The following is a 26,088-nucleotide window of genomic DNA, read 5'->3' on the forward strand; positions in this document are numbered from 1 at the left end:
TATTATAACTGGTCCTACTTTGTTTTCGGCCTTTTGACCTAGTCTGTGGGTTCATTCAATGCCATTGACTGATACCCCAAGCTTGTGTTGGAAAACTTCGTCGCTTACTATCTTTGCGAGTGTTTCCGTAGTCTCTGTGCGTATATCGGTGTCTCGGTGCGTAAGTACACGGGCCTCAAGCATTTTCGCCGCCACTGAAAATGTGGCTGCGCGGCCGGGATTCGATCCCGTGACCTTCGGGTCAGCAGTCGAGCACCATAACCACTAGACCACCGTGGCGGGTGGAATATGAGAGTTAGAGAGAAGCGAAAAAAGAGGCAGGTTCACCAGGCACGAATTCCGTTGGCCACCCTACATGGGGTGATGGGAGAATATTATATAATAAAGAGAAGAGAGAAGAGTAGGAAACAGTCACAGGGTCTCTTGTTCATTTGCCTAAGACGACTTGAAGGCGAAAGCCACTTTCTTCCTCATTTTCGTTTCGGACGATTACATTGATTTCCCTTCCCCCTCACTCCCGCCTTCCTGAAATTAAAGTCTTCTGCACCGAACGTGGTTTTCCACCACCTCCGGGATCACAGGCGTTGGAAGATTTTTTGCACCAAACGTAGTAGAGCAGTGCCTCCGGGATCGGCTCACCTTTGAGTAACCGACAATTGCATGTGATTACTACATCAAGTTTGCTCATGGTGACGTCATCATAGCGTGAAAAACTTTGACGACCTGCGACGTCATGATGACATAGGGCGACATCATCACATCAGGATGAGTTTTTGCATCATTCACGTTGATGCCGACGCCGCTGACATCTCTTGTCGCGTTTGATGAGGCATCTAACGTTTTAGCCCTAAAATAAGAAATGAACGTAAATGCGCGGTGCTTAATGCGCCTCGTGAGCATGTGATTCATTTCCGAGTGGTGACGAGCCTGCGAATGTCAGCGACGCGATGCATTGATCATATTTTTTCGCGAATCTACAGGCACCGCATAAAATTAACTAAAAATAAACATCAGGAGAAAGGAAAGCACTCTGCATTTTCGCGCTGCCCCTCAGCCCTTGCGTGCTCCCTGTCCGCGAAGCGGGAGATGGAACTCTAGAACGCGGCCGTAACATGCGGTCTCTGTGACCGTGGTGTGCAGTGGCATGAGCGTAATGAGCAGCACCGCCTCACTAACCCTAGAGTTCGCTCGGCTTGCGCTAATTGCTCTCCCTAGGCGACAGAGGAAAGCCCCGTTAGGCGCGAGTGTACATATATATATATATATATATATATATATATTGTATATACATTGTATATATATTGTATATATATATATTGTAGAATTTGCGTGTAAACAATGTGTAAACAATGTTGTGTACAATATTCCTTTGATGTGTGGTCATGTGTACGTAGGGCAGACTGGCAGATGTATAAACACAAGGCTAAGGGAACATATGTCGAGTCTGAAAGGCCGCCAAAACACATATGTAGTGCTGCATTGCAATGAGTGGTGCGCATACACCCCTTGTTTTAGTAGCACCATCATTGAATACAGGCATCGCAATCAAACTTCAAGGGAGAAAGTGGAGGCCTTTTACATAGACAAGCAAAAAGAAAAGTGTGTTAGCCACCCCTCTGTTGCCTTGCTTGAGAAAGAAATTTTGCTGTCGTCATATGCACTTAAGGGGGGACGTGGCTTGTGGAGACCAAAAAATCATCAAAGAAAAAAGTGTTTTTTAAATTATATTATTGACATCTACAGCTATTATTTCGCTTGTAAAGCCTAAGAGAAGTCTTATAAGATCATTATTTCATCTGCAGTTTAGATCTGTGCAACGAGTACGAGCTGAACGTTAAATGTTTTGGGTCATTTATTTAGCTTGTCGGAGTCATATCTCATGATCTAGAACAGCTAGAGCTGTAATTACTTTTTTAACATAAAGCCCAAGCTGTGTATCACAAAGTGCTGAGAGCAGAATTCTAATTTTCTGCTCATAGATTTTTTAAAATTGATTTTGTTTTTTATTTACGGTAGTCATGGTACAAACATTGAATTTCGATCATCTGCAGAATGGCTAGTTATGATCCGATCTGTAAACTGTTTGCAGCGTTGCACTTATTGCATGTAGTAGTATCTAGCTATCTGGTAATATTCACCTTCTGCTGAATGGCTTTTCTCCTATTGTCTCCGGATACAATAGAGAGGCAGCTTTGTGTATCTCGTAAACCAGTTTGCTTGCAAGAAAAATTATTATATATTTGAAATCAGCATGAAAAACCAAACAAGTCTATTTAATTTCATCAGGTTTGGACATAAGATGCAGAAAATATCTCCACACACCATGTCCCCCCTTAAGGCACGTGATCACGAGCTGTGCCATGTGCGCTTTTGACGAGTTTTTTTTACTAGATCGCACCGATCGGAGGGTTGTTAAGTGAAGATTTGCGAAAAAGTAAGCCAGTTGTTAGATTGCACTCGTCGTTGTGTATCTCTTCTTTGTCTCCGTGTGCTTGCGCGAATCCGTGAAGATGAATATGTTCCAACTGGGCCAACTTGCAGTATTGCTTGAAGTAGACAAGCATTTCAGCATTTCAACCATTAGGCATGTACATTCTGTGACTGGAAATATAACTTGCAGCTGTGCTCAGAAATAGGGCACTGAAGTTGCCGAACTGGTACCAGGTTATAAAACGACATGCATGCATGACAGAAAACATGCACGCTACTGAAATGCGCAAGCTTTCTCGCTGACCTCTCTATGCTCCCACTTTATGTGGGGACAATGGCCGATGTGCAGGCTTCTGGCTGCCTGCTGCTGCAAAACGGTTCGTTCCCGTGAAGCTCCTATGCGTGTGGGCATCTGTCCACCATATTGCGATGGTGGACCGCTGAACCAAATGAAAGTCCTTTCTCGAGGCGGTCCTTGAGAGCGTCCCACCGTTAGGCAGGTCAACCTGCACAGATACAAACAAAAAATTATTTCTTTAGCAAACAGCACTGTTTAATTCATCCCAACAACAACAACGAGCTGAATTTCAAAAGTCTGAACTACACATTGAACTGAAACACATACAGGGAACCCTGCTGATACATTTTTGAAGGGACTGAAGGATGTAATGGGATTCCCAATATATTGGACCTTATGGAAGCTATGCTGGGACCAGTGAAAAACGATACCAGCCAGGAAAACGCAGCGAGGAACATAACAGTGGGGCTCTACTGTACCAAGTGGAAGCTTGAAAATAATATTGAAACTACCTCTATGTCAACATGGAAGTAGTAAATGATAACAGTGCAGCATTAGCCACATTATTATTATTTAGAATTAACAGAGAGCGGAGTTAGTTGGTAAATATTCATTCTAAAAAGACAGAACAGTTCAAATGTCTTAACAGTTACTTCCACGTAGACCCCCACGCGTGCCAGATTGATAGGTTCGCCTGTTGCATGAGCATGCGCAGATAAGTTTTCGTGCCTTCTTTCTTTTCCACCGTTGCGCGTCTCTTCAGTTGTTAGTCGGCGTTTGTGGTGTCCTGACTTCTTTCTTGTGTCCATCTTTGCACGCCCTGTCTTTTTAGAATCAATTATTATTTGTTCTCCTAAATCGTATAATTTTCTATGTTTCGCTTGCATTAGCCACATAGTTATTTATTCCCCTAAATCGTATAATTTCTTAAGTTTCACTTGCATATTCTCCCAGGTTTCAGCTCTATTATAATTGACGAGTTAATAATGCCTTGCGAGGTACACCTTATAGTTTATCACACTGCACATTTCAGTGTTTGGTGAACACTGAATGCAACATACATATTAGTCAACAGTCAAAATAAGCAGTCCCATTACGTATATATATTCTCAGATTTTTGTGCTTCAAGTGCTGTGAGAAAATTATCATCAAAATGGCTTGTGCAATTGAAAGTTGTCAAATAGTACATAAATGATAAAAACTGCAAAGTGATGCACTCACTATCGTTAAAGGCCTCGCCATTTCTTAGCAAGCTTTTAAACAGGAAAAAAATGCTTTTCTTTTGCTAAGAAGTGAGAATGGGCTCTCAGAATTGCTATCCTTAAAAGTAATTGGGAAAGAGCTAAAGTTTGAAAAACACAAGTACAGCTTTCATAATTGGCAAAATACACGAAAGAAAACATGATGGACTGTGTTCACTGGCCCAGCAAGAGATTTACAGGGGTTGCTTGGAGGTTCTAAGGCCACCACCTGAAAATTTTTGATGCCTGTTGTATGTACTGACTGCGCGTCTTCAAAATTGAGCAATGACCGTCTACGAATGCGTAAATAGTATCATCTCTTGTGGCAAACAGTAGCTTCATTCTTATTCGGTACCCATCGCCGGCATGCATTCACAAAGAGTAATCACCATAATGAGTGTGTCAACAGCAACAATGCGGTTTGTCTGCATCGGTTGCGGCGAGCAGTAATTTCATTTCGACTCCTTGTAACGTTCACGCTATGTCACAAGCGTGGCAGAAGCTGCTGTGGATTAAGAAATATTTCAGGGTGCCGTGCTGCAGCTGCACTTTGAATGTGCCCTCACACACACAATGCCCTCATTCCAGCAAGTGCTGATCAATTACCGAATGAGTATCAAAGCCTCCGCACAGACTGTAAGCTACAATTCAGCATTGTATCGCTTCATGACCACGGTGAATGATGACTACAGTGGCAACACAATCTAGCTTGTGTTGACCCAGATCGCCGCACGCACTGTGAATGCAGTAGCTCACATGATGTTTCTTTTGAATAGAAAGCTAAGCCATCCTCGAAAAGTAAGTTCAGCTTCTGAAAGCTGAAGTATACCTTTCGGTAGAGGCTGGGCACAGATTATCAGCATAACTCATGCAGCACTAGCGAGCAAAGGTAACTACCAGCACCTCTTACAATTTTTTTTGCATTGTTGTCGCTCTTACCACAGCAGCATTATTTTTTAGGGTTTTGTTGAGACAACGTGATTATCAGGCCACATGCAGACTGACCGTGCAAGAACTGGCAATTAACATACTCTGCACCCACACATTCATTGTTGCTTGGTTAGGTAAGCTGAAACTCGGCACAAGACTAGTTATGGCAAAAGAAACAAGACGCAAACACATCCTATGCCTTTGCACGCAGCTATTTACCGACTAGCTCAAGTCCACATCTTGTTACTAGCTCAAAGAAAACAAGCAACAGCGCGAACCACAAGAGAAAAGCATAGATATGGACTTAGCACTGACACACTTGCACTGTAAACGTAGTCCAAACAGAACAGCGCTTAGTTCATCTCTGTCCTGTCATCCTGTGGTTCATGCTGTTTCTCATTTCTTATGGACATGTACAGACTGGCCCAAATAAGCACTCTTGTTACTAGTTATTATCATGATAGGCTACGCACCTATAATACTCCTTGTGGATCCTTGATTATCTTAGCTGTTCATCCTTGCTGAACGAACACTGCGACATGTCAGCATGAGAGGCAGAAGGCAGTGTGACTGCTAAGGCTGCAGGACCAGAAGAGGCAGCACATTTAGTTGGTGTGGCTGCAGGATATGAGGTGGCAGCAGACTCAGTAGCAGGCGCAGTTGTTGCTGCCGTAGCAACACTGTGCTGAACCTGTTCATGGAGCAAAATCAACAAATGCTAAACTGTTAGAATTCAGGCTCCACCGTTTAGTAAGTTAGAAAAGTTATTATTGTACCTGTAAATGTAAGAGCGCAAAGAAAATATTTTGCAACGTCAGCAACTGTTCAGAAAATAATGATGCCAATGTTTGCTCAGTGTTGCACCTATGTTCCAAACATTTGTTTAGATTCTGTAGGTGCCGTGGATACACGTGCTTTTGCTAGACTGAGGCAAGTGAGATAAAAAAAAAGCACGACAGTGAGCTTTGAATGAATTCAACCACTTCTACATCAAATTTATATTCAATAACTTTGCACTGTGCCGCATACTGTTAAAGATGACCACTTTGGCAGAGACATTACAGCATAGACCGCTTGTGGCATAAATGGTCGGAGCAGCGAAATATGCACATCATTAGTGGTGCTGAACTGTAACCAAAACAAAATTTTACCACAGCTGCACACACGCACTACTTCAAGACCAAGCTGCTGCATTACTGTGAAAGCATGCAATAGGATAGGATGTCTGCACCCATTTATATGTTACTGTTCGAGGACCCGTGGCACCTACAAATGAACACAGAAAAAAATAGTGCTGTTATGATACAGGAAGACCACTGAATGAATTTTTCACAGCTGCTCAATAGACCTTTTCAAGCAATCCCAGAATGCCTCGCAGGCACTATTAGGAAATGTGTGCAAGCGTCGAGCAAGTCGGCTGTTTGGTCGCCCGCTGCTCATTGGCGCCGTGGGAGCATGACTCGAAAAGAACGTACAACCGCATTCTTAAATCATAAATACTGCATATATCTGAACAAGCCCTGCATGTATCTCTACACATGAAATGTGAAAGGAATAACACAGTCGCGAGCTATTACCATGTGGATGCATATCAGATGTAGCAGTTTAGCGGCATAGTACGAGGTACAGCACGACGGTATCGGCATGCATTACTGTGCTTGTATACGAATGTACTATCATGAGCAGCATGTGCCAGAACACTGAATTCACATTTATTCAACGATTACTTTTTATGTACTGATATGAACGTGACGTATTGAATTGCAAGAGATACCTTTCCAGTGGAGTATTTGGTGTTATGAACACTCTTGTGCTTGCCAATTGCGCTTAGCCACTATGACCTTTAAAAGCAATAGACCTTTTTCAAGCACACGAGCGCCACCAACGACGCGCAAGCGCTTATGGGAAAAGTGTGTACGCCGCAGCAGCCGCCGCGACGAGCGCACGGGCCTCGTGCTGTAGCTTTCTGCTTGCGCCATGCCAGGACTTCGACACAGTGAATTTGGTAAGGTGCAACATGTTACTGCGCAATTCAATCACGAACTTCAGTGTTTAGTTGCGACGGCCTCCCGACGATTTCCATCTGTCCCACTGCTGGACCAGCTGAGCGGCTCAAAAGCGTCACCTAGCTTTTATTTATTTTTTGGCGCCAGTGCGCCTTACGGCATAAATGAAAAAAAAATACAACTCGGTTGCCCATGAAGTGCAGGAGCGGTCTATGATTCACAGATGCATTTGTAATCAACGTCCATCGACACTGTAGACGAGTACAGTGTGAGGTTCTGATATTTAAAGAGTACACTAGAAAGTGTAGTCGGCATTTGGGGAAATGAGATACATTCACTGCGTCGCTCGCACCATATATGTAACGAACGTTAAGTGCCTACTAGCCTTCGTTGGTACTATAACTACAGGTTGGAATAATACTTAAAGCGAAAAAAGAAAGCAGTACACACCTCCAATCTCATTTGGTGAAGGCTCTAATGATGGGAATAACTGTTCATCCCACCATGGAAGGCTCGAAGAGGCCGTGTCATCCAGAAACGCCTCCTCAGGAGTCTTATTTTCAACGAAATGGCAAGTGGCCTGCATGGGTATTCAGAAAATGGCTTAGCTCTGCTCCCACACAGTTTCTGCAAAGCAACCTAAGTAATTTATTAGGATTTTCTTATTAATATCTGTTTACTATCTCACCCTACCAACAATGCTTAAAAACACTTGGAGAACGCTTGACCTTCGCCTTCAAGTCTTGGACGCCACAGCGTAATCGGGCATTGTTCGCATCGCGCTCTCGTTCCCTAACCAGGATTCGCTTCTTGGCGGACATCTCAACCATGCCACTTTCAATAAACTCTGAAATTAATATGAGGTTTCAATAGTCAAATGTGAGTACTTTAAAGAATCATTCAGCATGGCAACAATACAGCCTCAAAGTGGCATGGCACCTGCTGTGAAAGCCCTAAAATCTCTTTCTCAACTGGGATGCGCCACTGTGACCTTAATGTTTCGGAAAATTTGGCAATGGTGACAGCATCTGAAAATTAGGTGTCCATGATCAGTGACACAAGAAGCACATGAAGGGGGGTGGTGTCAAGACATGGAGAAGCTTGCACACTTGAGCTGGCAACACTTCACTAGTAGACGATAACTGCTAATTAAAAAATGCTTAAAAGTTTGTATTCACATGGATGAAATATTGTGTGAGTAGCACAGGTTTTCCTTATTTTTGCCATTCTTGGCTGGCACCATCCACATGGGTCCAGATACAGAAGACAAAACATCACTCCATGCTTCCCATTCATGGCGCACAAATGTGACTGATTTTGAAGAAAAGCAATCCTGTTGTGCAGGACATGAAAGGCATCAAGTTGTGAAGGCGAATGCAAGACGTTATGAGACTGCCAGGCGTGTGCCAAAGTGCATTTTAGAGCCCTCTGAAAAAGAGGGCACCTGGTGTCACGACATGTAATTGCGCTAGCACATACCTTTATGCTCATGTGTTTCCATGTCTTTTTACGCTTGTGTGCAAAGTGTTTGTCCTTACTTAAAATCTAAGGAAGCTGCAGGAAACTGCTGAGAAAATGTATATGTGAAGCAAGGCCCTACTGCCACGTTCATGTAAACACAGTTTATGGTTAAAATGCCAAATATTTGCTGTGTCAATTCACTAAGCACATAGGAGGCACAGACAACATGGCAAGCAGACGTTGAGCTGACGACATGGCATAAATTAATGCATATTTAGGAACATTTGGCATTTCTGTCCGCAAATGAATCCTGCGGCTTCCCCAGTGCAGCAAGAAACTATTGACATAGAGTACAGTATTCCAGATGCTACACATAATATGAGTTATGTAAGAACCAAGGATGCTAGGGCGCTGTATCTGAAAAGCTTTCGAAGCAAAAGAAGATATACAGCTTTCCCATTACCTCACCTTCTGTTGCGGTTTCTGCACTCTTTGTGTTGACATGGAAGTCGGCAGCGTGAAGGAATCCCGTGTGGCCGGCACCGTACATTTGAAACAAAAAGAGATGCCGACCAGACCAAACAAACGTTTATCACGTTTCGGCTTTGAGCACGGAAGCCTTGTTGACAATGAATGCATCAGCAGAAGCGGTTCATTTAAATAGGTTTGAGAAATTGCTGCAAAGACCTCGCATTGATCACGTTTAGATTTCTGTTGTTAAGGTTAACTCTTTTAGAAGTGGTCTGCATGATAAACGATTCCATACGTAGCCAAGATGCTGTCACTTTTTCTGTTGTGACGATTCTTGCGTTGGTCCAATCAATCTTGTAGTCATTCATCACGGCGTGTTCTGCTGAAGCTTTGTTGCGAATGCTTGTATTATTTACATCACAGGCATACTGTTGCATACGCTTCTTGCAGTTTCCTGACTCAGATGTGAACACCCTTGCAGTCTGCTCAAGGTACCTAGTAAACTACACTGGGGAAACGCTCCCTGGGCAGGTGATCCTTCACTCTCATAAGTTGATGGCACGAACTTTCGGGTGGAATCTGTGCCATGTGCATGTCATACTCACGTAGGACATGTGCCAAACATTCGTTTGTTCAAGAAATATACGGTACAGGGGCTTGCTTCGTAGAGGAGGGGGCCAGCAGGAAGCAGGCGCGTAAGTGTGTACCCGTCATGACAGTTGACAGTCTATTGCACTGGTAAAGTGCCTAGGGTATCCACAGTGAGCGAGGTCATCCCGTACCTTTGCCATGCCTGCATCATGTGGCTTCGAGCCCAATCTTTTGGCACGCTGCAGCAGCGTGCTGACAACAGCCCTCTTGTTGAAAGCGGAGTGCACAGAGGTGAAATTCAACTGTCATGACAATGACACCTTGACGCACCTCCTCCCTGCTGGCCCCCGCCTCTACGAAGCGAGCCCCTGTACCGCATATTTCTGCAACAAGCGAATGTTTGGCACATGTCCGACGTGAGTATGACATGTATGTGGCACACATTTCACCCAAAAAGATGCGCCATCAACTTGTGAGAGTGAAGGACCGCCTGCCCAGGGAGCATTTCCCCAGTGTAGTTTACTAGATACCTTGGCAGACTGCAAGAGTGTTTACATCGGAGAGTCAGGAAACTACAAGAAGCGTCTGCAGCAGCACGCTCGTGACAAAAAATAAGAGCGTCCACAACAACGCTTTAGCTGAACACGCCGTGATGAATGACCACAAGATTGATTGAGACAACGCAAAAATCGTCACAACAGAAAATATGGCAGCATCTCGGCTACGTATAGAATCACTTATCATACAGACCACTTGCAAGAGAGTTAATCTTAACGACGGAAATCGAAACCCCATCTACGCACAGCCTTTGCAGTGATTACTCAAGCCCATTTAAATGAAGCACTTCTGGTGATGCATTCATTGTGATCAAGGCTTGCGTGCTGAAAGCCGAGACGTCATAAATGTTTGTTTGGGCTGGTCGGCGTATCTTTTCTTTTTGTTCCGTATGCATTGAAACATTGGTCCATTTCTTCTTTGGACTGTGAATAAAAGTGACACGTCATAATCGATAAATAGGTCAGTTGACAATACAAGCCAACACAGTCACACAAAACTATGCAAACATGCAATGGGAACCATGCACTATGCGACAATTGTGAAAGAAAAATAAACAATTTTGTTTATACACTTATGATTCCAACTAGCAGTAGTGCAATATTACAATTAAGTCACACTTATCAGAAAGTAATTATGATGATTAGCACACATTTGCATAAATACATGTGGGAAAGCTTCCACCAGGACCACCGTCAAGTTATGCCCTGAAGACCGGTCTTATAGCACTGAGCAAGGCCTCACAGCAATACAACCAGCATCATGAAGAATACACGAATTCAAGAGCACGACCTCTGGTTAGTGAAGATGGGTGTAATGCCATGTTGACAAAGATTTCGCTAAAAAAATGTATAAGCTGGTAAGCTTCGGGCTTCGCAGGCCGCACGCTTGTTTCGACCTCTTCCTGAAGCCTGAGCACTATGCTGCAGCGCATAAGAGAGCATCACTTGCTCGCACCCGTCTAGATCCATGCATTTCGAAAATACCACGTGGCAAAGAACTGCGGTAGTCACCTGTATACTATCACAGATTCACATCGTGGATTTAAAAAAAATCTGTGCAAATCATGGTTCCACGGTAGCAATTAACGTTAAATCTATAATATTGCCCTAACTCAGGATTTCAACACTGTGCAAGGCATAGCATTCGCTGGTACACTCTCACGCGGCGACGGCAGCTCGGCGTAAAGTACTACATACTACAGAATAGTAAATAGGCTACATGTAGATAGCGGTCGGCCAGCGCTGGGACATGACATGGAGTTATAACGGCGTGGTTCAGCACGTAAGGCGAGTGTGGGGGAAAAAAGTTGAACATGCGCAGCCAGATTGAAGTTTAAGCTCTTCTTCGACTCCGCACGTGCAAGAAGAGATTTTAAACATACGCACAGAATATGTGCCCCATGTAATGAAGAATTTTACATCACCTGTCATATGCAGAAGCACGGTGTCGTAGAGCCGACTTTGGTCTTCTCATCGCCGCTCCCAGTAAGCACTGAAGACATCCCCAGGGGTGAAGTCGTCAACGTCCTTGCAGGTTAAACCACCGCACGGCACGCTCTTCGCACTTATAACCTTTTTGTTCTTGTGAAAGTGGTATCTTACGTAGACGAAAGCACTGCGTCGCACTAACTTTTCACAAGCGGGCGATCATTCACGCACGGAAAATCCTCCACGGAATGAAAAACAACAATGCCAGTGTTGCTAGCAGTGGCGTCAAAATGAATGTTTTGCCGCTAACTAAAGGCGTAGTGGCATGATATCTTCTTCAACCATTAACTTTGTTGCTTTAGTTGAAAGTTTAGGAGCTTCTAATTCACAAATAAAGTGATCACAAACCTCAAATCGCTGCTGATAATTCATTATATTATCACAGTTTTTATACTACCAGTCCCGGTTTCGATCGAAACCGAAACTGGTTCTATAAAACATGCTATATCAACGGCGTTCTGAGGATTGTCGCTATTTTTTCAAGTGTTTATTGCTAGAGTGCGTTCTCAACGTAATAAATCAGTGGTCGGAAATGTCATGTCAGCGTCCCATTCATATGCGATGCAATGAAACAATGTATCGCGTCTTGAGTACGGTTGCAGCTACAGTGTACTGCTGCAGCAGCCTTCCGCTTGATTTTCTTTTAAAAAGTAAAGTTACGGTTCCTTCGGAGAAGTCATGTTAATCTTGACGCAATGTTTCAAAACTAGAAACGAAAACACTAAAAAAAAAAGCTACAATGCGCGGTTTCGAACCCACGACGTTCAACACCACGAACTGCCGCGCTGAGTGCTAACCGACTTCGCCACCAAAGCAGCTCGGCGGCGGGGTTTAACAACGGCGTGTGTACGACGTGGTGAATTACAATGTGATGATCGTAGATCGTAGTTCTTTCACTACAGCGCAGCTGTTGAAGTGACGGCCCTGGGCCCCCGTGCACCCATGGCCCCGTCGTGGTGGTCGGTCCCGCCTCAGAAACGGCGCTTTCGGTTCTATTTAGAACCGACTACATCGTCAAAGTTCCCCTACAGATTGTGTGGAGCCAGAAGAAAGAATCGTCTGCTGCTCTAGATGCTTCACAGGTAAGTTGTGATGTCTTGAAATGACTCTCAGAGCCCGGCGTTATCAATATCAGTTCGCACATGCAGCCGCTCTGTTCGTGCTTATCTGAGGCAAGCACTTCTTTCGCTGTAAATGACTGATATCACAGCTTTCCACCGCGGGGCGATGCAATCCTCGTTTAACTTTGTAACTGTTTCACATCGATGTAGAAGCGGGGCGCGCGGTGCCAGCAGTGTTTTACCCATAACTTCGAAATGACGGGGGGGGGGGGAGGAGGAGGAGGAGGTTGCTAAAACAACACGGGGGCGGGGTGGTAGGTGCCTGTATAAGAGGGGAGGGAGTGGTTGGGTTGGTGGGGAACAATGCTTAGGGGGCTGTCAGTAGGTATACTAAATATGCATTCATAACTACGTATAAACAGTTGATTGAATCGTTTAAACAAAAGTGACAGACACATTTGTGCCTTTATGAGGATTTATATTGTTGAACTTTCGGTGACATGAAAATGAAAATAAAGATCCACAGTGCCACACTATCTGTTCCAGAAAAGCCTCAAACCCTCAACGGTCGTTCAAAACTGCCATGTAGCAGCAGCGTGACAAGTGCACTGAGTCGATAGAGTTGTGGCTTTTTGACGGCCATCGACGGCATGGCCTTTCAAAAGTGCCCGAGTGGAACAGTTGTTATTTATGAACAGCAAATCTAGGACCCAAATGTTGTCAAGGTGCGTTAGGATTGTCCCATGTACTTGCAGTTTGCGACAAAAGAAATGAGGCACACATTTCCACGAAGAAAATCAGTTACTGCCTGTCTTCATAAAACATTAATGCACTAGTGCTATGCAGAGGCTACAATACAAACCGCATTGCATCCACATTGAGTAAATGTACCTCATTCAATGAAATGAATGAAGTAGTGCTTGGTAGTGCAAGCAGAGACAGGAAGAAAGATTCCTGGCCTGTATTGTTTCAGTCTGGGCTACTGTGTACATCTTCACATCTAGAAAGCTATCCCATTTACAAATCCCATTTCAACCATTGATTCAGTCTTGCCTGTTATTAAAAATGCTGAGCTGCTGTCGAAAGGACGGTGGTAATGAGATTAAACTGGAGCAGATAAGATTCATTAATACGCTTTTCTTGCCAGAACCATGAATGATTCCTATGACTTATCCAGTATTGCAGCATCTGTGATCTCTTTATGCTTACACCACTTTGCTGTAAGCATTGCCAGTTTCATACCTCTCGTCATATTGCGAGTGCTAGAAGCCTAAATTCCATGGGCGCTACTTGGCATGTCACAGTGACAAGCAACGAAATGGATGGTCGCATGACCAGATCACTCATTTCTCTTGCTAGATTGCTCAATTGGAGAAATCTATAATACGTCCCTCATTGCCCAGAATTTCTGAGAAACCAGTCAGTAGCACCAAGCTGGAATAGTACATCAGTAACATACTACTGGTTGTCACACGGGAAGGATGCGAACGGCAAAAAAAAAAACAAATATGCTTAAATTGTTAGAGCACATGTCATGCCAGCATTGGTGCATATTTGCTGCCTTCATACTGGCAGCATTGAACAGCTATCACTCGTGCGATTCAACTTGTAGGCGAGAGCTAACTCTATCGTGTCGCTTATTGCTTTTTTCACAAAATTGCTTATGTGGCTTTTATACTTGATGATCGAACATGAATGCATAACTCCTGAATATCGTCTCACTTCTGTTTTGTCTCTCTCTTTTCTATGCAGGCAAGTTCAGATGAGCTTACTGAGGACAATGTTGGGCTCGAAGATGAACCATATCTGCAGGATGAATTTCCTATAACAGTCAGCAAGGTCCATGGTAATTCGGAATGTAGTCAAGAGGTTCCTGAGGATGTTGAAGTCGACAACCCAGATGCTGACCTCTCTGATTGTGTGGCAAGAAATTCAGCAGTAATGCTTCCTGGCCTCTCTGTAAGTAGATTGCAAGCTTGTGCTTGTGTGAGTCGTCATTCAATAAAAATGTGCTTACTGGATTACAACCACTGATAGCTCATATTTGAAGGTGCGAGATCAGAAGGTTCCTTGTAAAGCACCAATTATGTCAGATATTGGTGATGGAGTACTGACTCAGATTTTAGAAGTTTTTTGTATTCTTGTGCTTAATAAAATTGGTGTCAAGGACACTAACAAGTTTATTGGGGTTGCTTGGAATGCATTTAGTACATTTTCAATGCCACTTCCTTAAAAAAACATTTGTGATGTTCATATCGAGCTGGTGGTTATGTGTAAACACAGTGTGACGTAGGTCTAAGTCACGTGAGGACAGCAACACTTGATGTTCTTGCAGCCCTCTGTAGTTTCGGAAAGGGCCTTTTGGAAGGCAACCGAATGAGAATTATGGCTTTTGTATTACAGCATCCCATGTCTCGATGACATTCTGCCATCAAGATACATCAGGCATTTCATGCCGCTTTCTAAAGGTGTCTTCATGCTGCTCAATGAAACTGTCGAGGAGTCTGAGGCATTTATTGCTCAGAGATTGTTAAAGAGGTTTGTTCAAGAGGTTTCCATACTGTATGGTGCAGCCGCTCAGACCATATTATTGTTATGCCAGGAAATGATCTGTCAGCAGTATTTTTTACCCTTCATGTACAGTATCGAGCATCCACCAGCACATGTAAGGCAGTGTTTGCTGCATGAAAGCAGCATGGCTTCACCTTGTGTTCTTGTAAATCGAGGGGGAACATTCGTTGTAGCAAAAATGCCGAATCTTTTCGAAGGTGACTAAAAGATGTGCGCCATACTCTTCTAGTGTACGAGACGTGTTTCTCCAAAAGTTCATATGGTGCACCTTGTCCAACCGTTGATATGATAGGTTAGAATGTACAGTTTTCCTTTTCTTTCTTTCATCGGTGAGCATGTCTCCTTTTTTCAGTGCACTTGTTAATAATCCCCCTGCTGCATGCCTAGGCATGCAGCAGGGTATTTTTGTTTTTTGTTAAATACTCAAGTGCCTCATGCGCCAAATAATTACTCAATACTTGGCGAGGGTCTTGTGATAGTAAGGCAGAGAATATTGCAGAAATATTTGTCGTTTAACCTTGATCTGACACCCGAATGTAACTACTCTGATTGACGATATAGACTCAAACAGGATTTTTAAAAGGAAGATTCAGTCAGACTTACTATCTACCATAGGCGTGCGCAGGGTTCCCCTTCAGGGGGGCGAAGGTTCGTCGCAGCACCCCCCTCCCAATTATGTCAATGTATGGCGCTGACATTGCCCCCCCCCCGAGTGGCAGCGCCCCCCTGCCTATTATGTCAATGTATGGGGCTGACTTTGCACCCCCCTCTTAGGTGAATAGGGGGGGCAGCCGCCCCCCCCTGCCCTCCTGTGCGCACACCTATGCTATCTACATAAACATATTCACCGTCATCATAATCATTGTTTTGTATTCTCTAAATTATTTGTTTTCTTTGTTTTTTTAATTTCTGAAACCTTATGCATTGAAATCTTACGTTTCGTCATGTAATGTCGCATTCATGTTTGTTTATTTTCTCAAACTTTGTTTCATTTGTTGGTCACATATATGCCTTACTGATGTCATTGCCTGGGCCAATTCACTCATCTATTTGTTTTCTTATACACATGTGACCTGCACGTAGCAACTAATTTATGCTTATTTCATTATTGACTGTTAATTTTTTACACTGAGCATTTTGTCATTTTGGTGGGATTTTAGGTTTTCACGGGGCAGGCGCCTTGTCAGGCTTTTATACCTTTTCGCCGGTCCCCTAGGCAAATTGTACCTTTCTTTGTTTTGCTTTTTTCCCGAAATAAACCTCAACTTCTCCTTGCTTGTCTAACCGCCTTGTCGTATGACATTTGTAGTATTGGCATTTTGCAGGAAAAATATGCATATGCAGAAAACGAACTACAGTTGCAACCGTTCCTTAACAACAAACATGTGAAACATTCTTTTGATGCTATTTGCTGATGCTATTTTTGCCTGTCCGTGAACTTATATTTCTGTGCTTGGTTGCCACATTGAGAAGTGATACAACAAGCCACATTGGCAGCTGGCTTGTTGCGCCCTTCCTTCTCTGGAGTCTACCCTTTTAAGGACAGAGGCCATAAGAACAATATCTCATAATTTTTAGTGGGTTTACTTAAGCTGGTTTTTGGCTTTCCATTTCAAATGTGCTTTTCATTTCCAATGTTCCTATGCGAGTACAGCATAATTTCAAAATTTTACAGCAGATATAATCAAGCACTTTATGGCACAACGTTCTGGGATTGCTGAAATTTTCAAACGTATAGCCCTGTTACTTTGATTATTTTGCATTCTTTTTTTATTGGACATTGATGTACATGCATGTATGCCTACTGCAGTTCACCATGTCTGTATAGTGCAATTAGAAGTACAAAAACTTGTTCTGTGCTGATGCGTTGAATAAATGCAAATGTGACATCGCTTTCTTTGTCTTTTTATGGGTTCCCTATCAACTACTGTCAGCTTTGCAATTCATGAGTGTGCATGAAGTCTATGCAGTTCTCTTACCATGGTGTCTTGTACCATGTACCGTGATGTTTCTAATTTTGTGTGTGCATATATATATGTGTGTGTATATATATATACATATACATATACATAAATATTTATTTAGGTAAATAGCTAGATAAATTAGTGAAATTAAGGCGTGCTAGAGATCTACAAGGTACTCAAAAAGCGTCTAACACAAATATTTTCTCTACTGCACATATGCAGGCGTAAAGCTTACCTAATTTAACCTGTACACCAGTTGTGACATCAGAGCTCACAATTCCATAGTTCGTCTGCACGGCACAGAACCGTATACAGTCGATCAGTGGCATCCTCTTGTGTATGGAATGGAACATATGTTTTGTTCTTTGCATAGATGCCAAGGTCTCCTGCTCTCTTTTTTAATATTACAATTTCACTTTGGTGCTAGTGTGATAGCAGTGCCGGGTGAAGATAATAGCGTTGTCATACTGTCGATCGTTCATTGCGTTTAGTGAAATTTTATTTTAATAGGATAACGTTTAATGCCCAAGTTTGTGACTGTATACTTGATAATACTAAGTGAAAAAGGTTAGGTGAATGACTGCATTTCCCACCAGAACACACCACACTAGGTTCGCACCCCACTAGAACACGTTCCACCAGAACACACCACACTGGGTGTGCGTTCCCACCAGGACACACCACACTGGGTCGATTTTCACACCAGAACACATCCCGCCAGAACACGTCCAACCAGAACACACCACGATGGGTCGGGTTTCCCACCAGAACACAGCCCACCAGGCTGGTGTATCCACCAGAACACACCAGTGTGTTCTGGTGTTAACACCAAAACACACCAGAACACGCCAGACACACTCTGGTGGGTTTTTCAACTGGGGCGCCAGCCGCATGTTTGATACCTCCGTAATTTGTTCTCGATCGCTCCACTGGCCTGGACTAGGGGCCCCACCCACCTGCTTCTCAAACCCCTCTTCTTTTTTTTAATAAACGTTTTTCAATTCAATTCAATTCTCAATCGCTGTGTTTTGGTGCAACAGTATATTTACTGGCATGACACATCGAACAGGAAGTACCAACAATAAGACTAGGAGCTCTGAAGCACTTCAATCGCACATTTTCTGGTAATTGTACGGAAGAGGTTTACATAGGTTTGCTTTTCCTGTTTGCCTTTCATTCCAGGCAAATAGCGCAATGCTCTGTGTCTAATTTTGCTCGTCGCTCGACGTATAATTTTGCCAGCTGCTACTTTTTGAGTGCATGCAATAGTTCGTAGTGCACGGCTGGGGTCAAGCGAAATTATAATGCAGTGAGTTCGTTTGTGAACATGAATAGCGCTGTCCGAGCGAGTGCATAAGGACCGTTATATTGGCAAAGCACTCCCCCCAAAATTTGTCGTGTACTCCCTCACCCACAAGAACAAATATCTTATCGCAGAGCAGCCATCACAACTTTTCGATACGTGCAGTCCGGACTGGGCACCGAAACAACATTTGGGGTACGGCGATCGTTGCTCCGAACCTGAGCTGCACCGCTATGAACGTCTGAAGCGGCGTCGATCTGCTGTGGCGACAACTATCGCACCGAGTATGTCGCCAGCGGAGGAATCAGAACTTCAAGGTACAAAAACCTTATTTAAAAATAAAGCCTAAACGTTGTCGAAGCTAAAAAATGAAATTAAAAATATCAACTTATGGTAAAGCAAATTATCTATTTTTTCGTACTACCGATCATATAATCTGCAACTTATGCTGCGGAATCTGCGAAGCCACATGAAGATCCTCCAGCTGATGGGCAAAGAGAAGCAGGTGTCACTGCATCTGAAGGTAAATTAGTCTTCTGCGCTTTATGACAAGAGCATCATCGCATACGGTGTGTGTGTGTGTGTGTGTGCGTGTGTGTTTGATATTTTCCACGTGTCATTAATATTGTAAAACAAAACCGTACGCGATATAACTTTTTTCCTCTTAATATGTACATCACTAGTCAAGCGAAGAAAGCAGTAGATCTTAAGACAGTGCAACAAACATCTATGAACGAGATGTCCGAGCTCTTGCTTGTTTTATGCAGATGGAGCTTGCCAAACCGACTTGACTGCTGCAGATATTGCTGCCATGGAGGAGGACCTTGTTTCCCAAAACAAAGCAGTTTATGACCTTCGAGTGACTGTAAACAGAAGCCGGTTTACAGAAGAGGCACTGGGAGAAGACAACGACAAAGTGTGCTTTTAAACGGGGCTGCCATCATTCGCAGTGCTCATGGCTGTTTTTCACCTGATAGAGCATCATATATCGCGCAGTATAAACAACATCCTCTCGAAGTTTGAGGAAAGGATGCTGTTCTTGATGAGGTTGCGACTTGGTTTGCCTATGCAGGATCTTGCCTACAGGTTCAACATATCACAAGCAACAGCATCCCGAATATGTGAAAAGTGGCTGGATGCTTGTTTTGACAGGTTGTACTGACAGGTTGTTTTGACAGGTCGATGGCCTGAAAAAGAAGATCTCATGAAAACCATGCCACTGGCATTTGTACGTAACTTTGGAAGGAAGGTACCCGTAATATTTGACTGTTTCGAAGTATTTATCGACCGACCAAGTGCCCTTGACTCGCGTGCCAGTACTGACTCGCATGCCAACACTGTGAAATTTTTGATTGCTATCTCTCCACAAGGCAGCATTACCTTCATATCCAAGAGTTATGGAGGTAGGTTCAGTGATAAGTTTAAAACAGAAGATTGTGCTGCTCTATTGATATTGGAATATGATGATGGTGTTCTCGCCGATAGGGGCTTCTTGATAGCAGAGAGTGTTGGCTTGTGCTCTGCCAGACTGCACATTCCGCCATTCACTAGGGGAAAGCGGCAGCTGAGCCCGAGTGAAGTTGAGCACACCAGGGAGATAGCGAATGTGCGCATACACGTCGAAAGAGTATTGGGCTAGTGAGGAACAAGTACCAATTGTTGAAAAGTTGCCTTCCAGTGGAAGTGCTGAGGTCATCCGGAAGTGGTGAATGTCCCATTGACAAAATTGCTGTGGTATGTTGCGCTCTTACTAATTTGTGCAATTCAGTCGTCCCTGTGGACTAATTAGTGGAATAATGTGTTTGATCATGCATTCTTGATTGTGTGCTGCATATTAAATTTTACAGGAAAGACTGGTGACAGAAAAACTAAGTTGAAATTAAGACATGAAATTAACTAAGGTGGCTGAAGCAGGTACAGGGCATATAGCTTGAGAAGTCACGTTCAATGAAGCATCTTGAATGAAGTAGTTCTTCATGCAGAAACAATGATATGCTTGAAAATGCCAGATTTATTTTTTGCTGATTCGTGTATAATATGAGAAGCAGCACTCCATGCAGCATTTTTCAAGCAGTTATTGGGCTCAACTTGATGGAAAAGCCCCAATTGGGTCTTGTTCAGAGCATAGTCATTTATCTGAAGTACATGCTAAAACATAAATGACGTATCTGCTGGCTGAGGCAAATATAGTTCGAAAAATGGGAGAAGGGGAGTCTTATTCTTGCACACAGCGGTACAATACTCAATTAGAGTACGAAGTGCGCAACACACGTGCAATGTGGTCTAAAATAAAAGAATATATAATACAACTTTCCCTTAAGAAGCTAGAAGTTGTGTGTCTGCACTGCATTCTTATAGTTTGGCAGCAGCAGTTTATTCTTCACAGAATTCATAAAGCTTTCAATCAATCAATCATTCTGATTTTTATTGACAAACCAAGGAAAAGATTACAAGATATCTGGACCGTTAGCCTACATTGGCTAGTGATCGGTCCATATCGGAGTTCATAAAAGCAGCTTAGCAGAACATATTTAACAATAAACACATATAAACATAATTATTTATACATATAACTATTCACATATGCACATACATACTATATACATAAGTGCATCTACATATATGTTTTTTCACAACATACCCAAATGTAGTTGTTTCATCATCATCATCGTATATAACAAGTAACTTTTTTATAGTTTTTTAAAGTTTTTTATAGGGCAATAAGATTCAGCATTTCAGAAAGACTTTTTATATTTTAAAGGTTTTCATTGTGTGCGCAATCAGTCACATGATTTTGCATGGATCTTTAGCCAAGCAGTGTGTGTCAGTGTTACCATGCACTGTGCGACAATTATTGTAGCTCACGCTGAGCTGAATTTGCGTAATGTATCCAGATTTGAAGCACATGCCAGGGATTAAATGTTGCTGTCATAATTTTGTCCAAATTGCTCTGAATGTCAGACCACTCACTAAAACCTTATAAATGTCGTATGCAATACATATGTGCCTGTTTTATTCTTGGTTATAGTTTGTAATATTACCGAGCTTGGTAGACTCAAGAGATGTGTAAATCATCAGTTTATTGTAATAAATGACATCACCCTGGCTTTCTGCTGGCTGTTTAAGGATCTATTGTAGTGGTACTTTAACATGATATTTTTTTATTCTTTGTTTAAAGGATAGTATATAAACACTTAGCACTGCTGCACTGCATCGCCATAAGGGTAGCAATTGCAGCATAAGTAGAAAACTGAACACTAAGCTGCTATAATGTCCCACGACTCCTGCACTGAAAAGTCACAACGAGAAGTACAGAAACATACGGAAACAAAAAAGGCACAATATTGAACAGTTAAAACAAACAAGGAACTCTGAACAGAGGTGCCTTCCAGGTGCCACCTAGTCCATAAGATGTTGGGATATGTAAGGACAATGTGCGCACACACAATAGGTTTAGGTAGCTATTCTGAATCAGCATTTCCAGCATCATCATTTGATTTTACAAGTTCATTCTGCCGAGTGAACCGCCGTCCTACAAGCTCGAGGAGAACAACATTGCAAAAAAAGGTCTTTGCTTTTTCAAGGGCGTTTGCTAGAAAAGCATCGTCTCTGACAATTCTTTCAACATTCATTTCACCATGTTTCCAAAGCACAAAGTCACAATACGAAACGTTGCATGCAAACATTTGGCCTTGTAGTTGGTAGTAATAAATGTCACGTGTCTTGAGAACAAGGCTGCCACTTTCCTCAGTCACACGACTTCTTTTTTGCATTGGAAGTTCATGCAGGCAACTATCTTTCACGATGTAAGGACATTTAACTTCTGCTGTGCCTTTTCCACAACAGCCGTACTCAACGACGAGATCCGGTGTTGCTGCAAAATAGGGATGTTCCTTTGAAATAACTAAACCAATTTCACTGTATCTTGCACTGGTATGCACATCTGCTGAAACAGCCTTGTAATGCGTCAAAGCTGTAGCCTAGTTTTCCTCACCATACTTTACAGCTGCTACATTCATTTTGTTGCTGGGGTAGCATATTTTGTTCATCAAGGTTACTGGTGGGGTTTCAATACGTGCAGTGCACACCGACATTAATGTTGACGCAGTAATTCGTCCAGCTCTGTAGAGGAACCATCTCTGTGATTGAGACTGTTTTCGGGTACGGTGCTCAATCGATGCTATTGCAGCCTCGAATATTTCCATCTTGAAAGCAGAATATCTCTCTTCAAGACTTTTAACGTCCATTACTAAGGCGCTAGGGCTGTACAAGTCAACGAGATACGATGCACTACACTGTGTCACCTCAGAAACATACAGGTCGCTGTATTTTGGATCGGTGGCAGCTACTGAAGGGCGAACTCCACTGGCAATTATCTCATCGAGATGTGGGGTCAGCTCTCCGGGTGTTGGTGCTGGCGCCTTTTTTCTTGGCTTCTGCTTGACTAAAGCAGGTGCTCCCAACATTAGTTGTCGGCGTCTCATGTCAGCTGATGAGAAGTCCATTGCAGAAATTGGAGCCGCTTTAACTGTGCGCTTATGTGGTGGTAACCACTTGTTGCTGCCGTCGTTGCAGGACTTGGACTTCTCAATTCCAAGCCCAATCTCCATGTAAAAAAGCAGTGCCGCTACGTGCGAACAGGCTTCACCCAGCCTAGCCATGCAGATAAAATGGACACAGACAACACTGCCATCACGGCTCATCAGTAACCAAGCTGTCAGAGGCGGCACCGAAAAAGCTTGGGAGTGGTTTACATTACCAAGAATTATCATTTCATCGTTTCCTTTGTGTTTTATCAATGGTTGCTTCACCCAAACGCTGACGACAAAATTGTATGCTTCCAGAGCCTTCTTGTTTTTTATCTGTTTCCTCGTGACGAAGCTCGGCCTCGTCACTAAGAATTCGTAGATGTCAGAGAAGTCGACATCAGGCCACTCATTTGATCCCACAACACAGTCACCCGAACTCAACTGAAAAGGATCGCCACGGCACCTGGCTAATTTGGCTTCGTAGCGTTGAACGTCGTCGCCATGCAGCGTAGTTGCGTAGTCCTTCTTGTCCGTTCGTTGTTTAGCACTCATTGTCACTGAACAGTCCGTATGCAAATAAGCCTGAAGACGGCAGCGCACGGACTAATAAGCCTGAAAACGGCAGCGCACACGCGCAACACAACAAACACCACACACGCGCACACACCCGGGCACACGTGCTGAAATCACGGCAACGCAGCCACTCCCACGATTTCCGAACGAGAATGTCGTTGCAAATTCACGGAAGACGCGGAGATCACTTCATAAGCTTTCGCGATCACGATGCAAAGCCCAGATGCACATACGCGCGTACCAGCGTCGACGCAAAATCACCCGCAAAGAAAACGAGTCTAGGATAATGCCGTGACACGCGCACACAGACTCGCAGAGCGCAGCTCGTTCAGTTGCAGCATTCCAACGACAGCAAAACGACACTCCCGAAAATCGACGTAGGACTAGGTGAAACGTTTCGTTGCCGCTGTTCCAGCCACCGTGTTGTCTCCAGCGTTGGCGTCTCGGCGTGCAGTTCACACTCGCAGAGTAGTCAGAAAGTGCGTGCGCTTGTGAGAAGCCGCACGCCCGCGCTGTCCGAAGTAATCTCGCAGCAATCGCGAAGTCAAAAGTCCATTCAGACACACGCGATTCGCGCACACAAAGTCTGTGGCCGCGATTACATCAGTAAGCGCTCGACGACAACGCCACACGCCTGCGATGTCCTGAGCAAGCTTGCAGTGATCGCAAAGTCAGCAGTTTACTTTGACCCCGCGGAAAGTAAACAACGAACGCGGCGGGTGCTGTCTCTAGTGCAGCCGCCAGTCAGCTCAGTACAACTAAATGGCGCGCGCTGGCTCAGAGCAGACTAGTGACGTCACGTGAGTACTCCCTATAGGCTTCCAAATAGAGCGTAACCTTCCCTGCTGTGGAGACTGTTTGCTGAAAGTGGCAAATTAGTGTGTATTTCATGACGGCAACACTTATTCGGTTTGCACTGTAGCTGCAGGTAGTGCACCTGCGCCTTGTTACATTAGTTTGCGTAGTTGAGCTCGCTCCATGGATACACAAGACAGAATTAGCCCTTAGCAAACAGAGCAAAGCCCGTTAGGTTCAACGGTACGAAAAAAAACATTTATTATGCTTTCTTTTTTTGCCTGATGAACAAGTCCAAAGTGTCAAAGCAGCATTGCTTTGTCACGAAACAAACTAAACGTATGTCAAAAGCGGTCTCCAATCGTTGAATTAGAAGGAGCATCAACAAAAATATGCAGTATTTTATATATAGCTGCAGTGGCTGTGTTGGTTTATTTGATAATTTAAATATTAGATGCAACCGAAGTGTGTGTAGCCAGAAAATATGACGCCGTAGAAAAAACGAAGTGTATCTTTTTAAGGCGATAGCCTTAGATGCCTTATCAAACGGGAAAACTGACCGTCGGCGTCCGGCGTCGGCGGCGTCAACACAAATGATGCCAAAAATCATCGTCACGCGATGGTGTCACCATATATGACGTCGTCGTGACGTCTCAGGTCGCCAGTTTTTGTGCCGTCATAACGACGTCAAAATGACGTCACATAACATGACGTTACGTGATGACGTCGTCACAAGATATCATCGCTTTGTCAAAGGTGTGTCGATCACGGAGGCGGTGCAGAACCACTTGAGATGCAGAAAGGTTGCAATGCCTCCCATCTTGGAGGCAGTGCAAAACCACCTTAGGTGTATAAAGCTTTCGCGGGGAGCGGGTGAGGATCAATGCATCGACTGAGAAGAAAAAGAAGATGGCTTTCGCCTTCGAGTCCTCCTTTACGAATACATAAGGGCACATGTATGTGAAAAACGCTTATTTTATAATACGCTAGAAGTCGGTTATTGTACGTCCTGCAATAGTCATCACTGTTCTCGCACATTTTCGCTGCGGAGTTAGTTCCGATATAGCGCCCTGCTGGCTCATTGAGCGAGGCGCCTTTAGGCATAATTTGTAACTCAGAAGCGGTGCACGTTCTTATCAGGCCGACTAAACATGCGTGCGCGCAGGCAACGAACCTTGCGTTTCGTCCATGTGTAAATTGCGAACTTCCGTTCCATTATTTAGGTCTCCTTGAAATTTTGATTAAGGGCTACTAAAAATTTCATGGGTCACAATATAGAGGTTATATGCCGGCCGCAGTGAGAAGTAACCGATAAACAGGTCCCTTCGCATTCTATTGCGTCAGTGTCCCCTCATCCTGATCGAAAATAACAAAAATATCAAAAGAACGAACGATGCAACCTCTATTTTATCAGTTACTCACTTTTATAGGTATACTTAAGGGTTACTGAATTAAAAGTGTAGAGCCGAGCAGCACCAGGTAACGCAGCGAAGACAATGCCGGCACGATGCTTTTTCGCTTGTTAATATATATGAACTTATTTTTTAATAACCCTTGCATGCTGTCCTATAAATGTGCATGCACGAAAACGAAAACAGCCCACGGCATAACACACTTTCGTGTTGTTAAAAACATGCAGCATGGACGAAAATTGATCGCAAAACCCGTTTTGCTGAATGCACGGGTAATGTGGTTTATCAGATTATTATAAGCTGTGGCAAAGTATGTATACGCCCAACCGCGCAATGTTCCAATGACCGGACTCCTCGACGCCGCCATAATGCAAGATATGGACATGGTGGCCATTTAGTGGACCATT

General features: G+C 43.6%; 3 long non-coding RNA genes across 3 annotated transcripts; 1 reads left to right on the forward strand and 2 right to left on the reverse strand.

Annotated features, from left to right (window-relative positions):
- Positions 1-2,481: 2,481 nt before the first annotated feature.
- On the reverse strand, positions 2,482-7,467 carry LOC119377369 (uncharacterized). The gene is made up of 3 exons (XR_005180804.2): positions 7,356-7,467; positions 5,373-5,590; positions 2,482-2,936 (listed from the first exon to the last, which is right to left on the reverse strand). It is a non-coding gene; the product is annotated as an uncharacterized LOC119377369 (long non-coding RNA).
- Positions 7,468-10,357: 2,890 nt separating this feature from the next.
- On the reverse strand, positions 10,358-11,512 carry LOC125756674 (uncharacterized). Its single transcript, XR_007414678.1, has 2 exons — positions 11,410-11,512; positions 10,358-10,408 (listed from the first exon to the last, which is right to left on the reverse strand). It is a non-coding gene; the product is annotated as an uncharacterized LOC125756674 (long non-coding RNA).
- Positions 11,513-11,849: 337 nt separating this feature from the next.
- Positions 11,850-14,993, forward strand: LOC119377370 (uncharacterized). The gene is made up of 3 exons (XR_005180805.2): positions 11,850-12,555; positions 14,287-14,493; positions 14,938-14,993. It is a non-coding gene; the product is annotated as an uncharacterized LOC119377370 (long non-coding RNA).
- Positions 14,994-26,088: the final 11,095 nt, after the last annotated feature.

The sequence above is a fragment of the Rhipicephalus sanguineus genome, unplaced genomic scaffold, assembly GCF_013339695.2.
Source record: "Rhipicephalus sanguineus isolate Rsan-2018 unplaced genomic scaffold, BIME_Rsan_1.4 Seq4403, whole genome shotgun sequence".
Lineage (NCBI taxonomy): Eukaryota > Metazoa > Arthropoda > Arachnida > Ixodida > Ixodidae > Rhipicephalus > Rhipicephalus sanguineus.